Below are 4,149 nucleotides of genomic sequence, written 5' to 3'. Positions count from 1 at the left end.
GTGAAAAAGGTCATAAAATAACTTATTTCAGCTTGGCTCGTAACAAGAAGAACTGATGAAGTAACAGAGGAATCATTACAGAGGAAAGACACGCGAGTTACTGAGGTATGCACTTTAAGTGGCGGAATCTACTGATGCTGATAACAAGACAATATTGGATTTTGTGATACAATTTTTTCAAAAGGATATTCTTGAGGATTTGTTGTGTGAAATATTTGTGCCAATCAACGCCACCGCTGCCCAACTATTAGTCCTTATTGGAGTATCCACACATGGAGCGGCTAGACTGGATAGTTTCCAATCTGACAGGATGGATCAAGTAGGCTGCCTTTGAAAATTAATGGACATGCTGTTATCCAGAGGGAAATGCTGGAGAGACAAAAAACTTTCACCTGAGCTAACTGTGTTTCCCAAAATGTGGTTCAAGTTATCAACCACATCAAAGCACTTGCCATCAATTTACGTCTGCTTGAGCAGCTCTCTGAAGAAATGGATGCTGAACATACGAGGCAGATGCCTCTCCAGCACACATTTGATGGCTTTCTAGAGGCAAATTGCTGACGAGCGTTTTTTGAGTTCGACTTTTAGAAAAATAGTGGCCACAGGCAATCCTTTTTTAACCCTCTACAAAGAACTCAATTTTTCACTTCAAAACAACAACTGTTTTTAAGTTGTCAGATCAGATTGTTCCTTTCAATGCCAAACTGTAATTATGTAGACAGAGTGAACATGGATTTTTTTTTTTTTTTTACATTTCAAACAGCAGCAAAGACTGTACTGATCAACAGCAAATTCATTGTTTCAGAGGTTTTTTTTTTAGCTTATTTATGACAATCTTGATGTGCTGAATCCAAATATTGCATTTGTTTTTAGATCACCATTTTCAGCTATGGCCACATTTTTGTTCTATTACGGGTATTTTCGCTTGAAAGGTAAAATAAGCAGAGGTCCATGCACTGAATTTTGAACAATTATGATGTCACATTCCATTTACTTTGATCACTGTCTAGTATTCAATTTAAGGTAAGCAATGCTTGTAACATTTGATTAATAAACTGTTAACTGTCAAACTGTCAGGGAAGTCGAAAATAAAGTCCAAAAATAGGCACCCACATGCAAGAATGAATAGGGAAAAATAGTGATTGGCATGTCGATCATTTTAACAGAGTAAATGTATCAATCCATCATTATATAAATGAAAAGTAAAAGGCATGGTGGATTTAAAGTACTCTAACAAGCACAGTTTATGGAAAATGCTACTTGAGTGAATGTAACAGAGTAAATGTCGCACGTTACTCTCTCTGCCCATGACCACCTGATACAGCTTTTAAATCACAAAGGACACTGGGATGGGAAAGAACCATAAACCATTTGTGAACATCTATCCATCCATCCAAGCCACTTATCCTCAAAAGGGTTGCATTAGTGCCGTGAACAACCTTGGTGAATCCATTCTCTCTACTTGAAGAGATTTCTTAGGTTGCAAATGACGTGTTGTGTTTTAGACAACTTCAAACCTCTTTGTGTTTTGGTTTAAGGTCAAAGCGGAATATCTGGATAAATAGAAAAACTGTGAAAGTCTTTTTTTCCCAATTACAAACCTCATCTTGTTATGCGGCACACAATTTAAGTATCAGCATTCCCCATCTAGTTGAGGGGAAAACAAACCTCAGACCTCCCATTGATTTTCGGTTCTGATGAGTTGCTATTGTACTATAAATATTAAAATTGCCTGATAAAAATGTATCAGATTAATTGGTTGGCAAGCAGTTCAGAGCCTACCCCGCCTCTCGCCCGAAGATAGCTGTGATAGTCTCCAGCATATTCATGACCCCACTGAGGATAAGCAATATAGAAAATCAATGACTGTATCAGATTACATGCTCTGAAACTTGTTTGGAACCGGCAAGGTTTAGTGAAACCTCAGATCTCGACCTGGTCTGCTAAAATTTTGCACTGAAAAAAAATGCAATTTTTTTAAACATACAATTTAAAGTCCTACGTTATTGTCCTTTTGCTTTTGCTACTTCCAGCTACCGGCAGTGGATCCATCATGTCTGGTGAATCCAATTGACTTGACCTTTTCTGTCTGAGCCCATTTGGTGACCTGCTGATGACTACTGAGCAGAGAAATCCAGGGTCAGGCAAGACAATGTCTCTTCCACACCACCATGACGGTGAAAGGTTGTCTCGAATCTTGCAACTGAAACCCGTCTACTCTTTTTTACAGATCCCCCATGTTGAATGATGGAATGGAAAATTAAGGATGAAGCCAGATACTTAAACATCAATTTTCCAGATGGTCACACATCATTTGTAAGTTATCTATTTTCTATCCTTCTCAAGAAATTGGTTAGATTTAAACCCTGCATCTAAAATATCATAGCGCTGTTGGTTGGTTGGTCAATTAACACCACGAAAATATCTCTGGCTAAAATCTGTGACTCTGTACTGGGTTTTGTGACACCACATAAAATATACTAAACTGTATTTTTTTTTTCATCGAACCACAAAATCATGGCACAATAGTTATTGAAGGAGCATTTGACAACAAAGTGAAGGAAGTTTACTGTCAACTGCAAAACAAGTGTATGTTAGTATTTTAAGAGGCTGTCTGTGATGATCAGCGGCCGCCCCATACACTGTCTGCACTGGGTGTATTTCAGCAACAAAGACTCACTCAGTGTGTTGGGTTTTGCCCAGGTCCATAGGAAATTTTAAATATCGCAACTATTTTTGCAGAACAGTCCTGGAACCACCTGTTGGCTTACTGTTGGCTTATTCCAGCTACCAAAGGCTTTAAACTGATAGATTTTCCCTTCATGTACCTGTAATGTGTAGGCATAAGAAAAATGGATGGCTTTTGATTGAAGGCGTGCGCATGGATGTTCAAGACCAAAAAGAAAGGCATTTTTTTCATTATTTTGACAACTCATTTGGTATACTTAGATAATTTTCGAATCATTGAAATATTGCTTTTTTTTATCATGCAAAAGTATCAATTTGCATGAGGTCATGATTTGTTGCATATTTATTATAAAACATGACTATTGCAAAGGTCAATATAGAAACAAAGCGAAATACAAAGTTTGTTAAACCACAGGCACCAATATCCAAGACCAACATAATCCATCCATCAATCCATTTTCTGACCGTCTTATTCTCATAAGCGTCCCAGGAGTGCTGGTGCCTGTGCCAGCTATCTTTGGGCTGGAGGTGGGGTAGACCCTTAACTGGTTGCCAACCAATCACAGGGCACACATTAAAAAAACACCCATTTTCACTCACATTAACACCTACGAGCAGTTTTAGTCTTCAATAATCTATCATGCATGTTTTTGTCGGGGGGAACACAGAAGAAACTCAGAGAAAAACTCACTCAGGCGTAGATGGGAAGAACTTGCAAACTCCACAGAATAGTCTCAAACTGGAAAATGTCTATGAAGAAGAAGACACATTAATCTATACTTGTTTGGAACACTGAATGTTAATTCATTTTAAAATGTGTTATTTAATTATTGTTATTAGGCTGGACAGTGGAGAAGCTGCAAAGCGTTGGCCTCACAGTTCCGAGGACCAGGGTTCAATCCCGGTCCTGCCCGAGTTTGCATGTTCTCCCCGTGCCTCCATGGGTTTTCCCCGGGCACTCAGGTTTCCTCCCACATCCCAAAAACATGCAACATTCATTGAAGACTCTAAATTGCCCATAGGTGTATTTATGGGTGCGACTGCTGTCTGTGTCCAAGTGCCCTGCGATTGGCTGGCAACCACTTCAGGGTGTACCCTGCCTGCTGCATCTGAAATTAGCTCCACCTGGCTCAGAAAATGGATGGATGTATATTAATGTTAGTGGGATACGTTTATTAAATTCTGAATGAGCTGGTGAAAAGCGCTGGCGACTTATCCTAGATTTGACCACAGAGTTCATTAATCTCTATCCACTTCCCTGACGCCGATAGCTGCATGCTCTCCATTATGTGCACTATTTTTTTTAAATACAATAATTCTGATGGTATTAGTATTAATATGCCATAATTCATTCAATAAAATTACTTCGACAATGATTCAGAGGGCATGACGTCCGCAATGCACATATTTATGATTGAAATACAGCTGAGCCACTACACACATCCATGGAACTTCCTGCAC

The 4,149-nt window shown here is 38.9% G+C and overlaps 1 long non-coding RNA gene across 1 annotated transcript in view; it reads left to right on the top strand.

Annotated features, from left to right (window-relative positions):
* Positions 1 to 2,031: 2,031 nt before the first annotated feature.
* LOC133503817 (uncharacterized) overlaps positions 2,032 to 4,149 on the top strand; it is a 4,913-nt gene continuing 2,795 nt past the window's right edge. The window contains exons 1-2 of the long non-coding RNA XR_009795842.1: positions 2,032 to 2,139; positions 2,231 to 2,316. This is a non-coding gene — a long non-coding RNA (uncharacterized LOC133503817). The remainder of the gene's footprint in view (positions 2,140 to 2,230; positions 2,317 to 4,149) is intronic.

Source organism: Syngnathoides biaculeatus, chromosome 7 (genome assembly GCF_019802595.1).
Source record: "Syngnathoides biaculeatus isolate LvHL_M chromosome 7, ASM1980259v1, whole genome shotgun sequence".
Lineage (NCBI taxonomy): Eukaryota > Metazoa > Chordata > Actinopteri > Syngnathiformes > Syngnathidae > Syngnathoides > Syngnathoides biaculeatus.
Note: the sequence above shows the minus strand (reverse complement) of the source record. Positions and strands in the feature narration are given on the sequence as shown.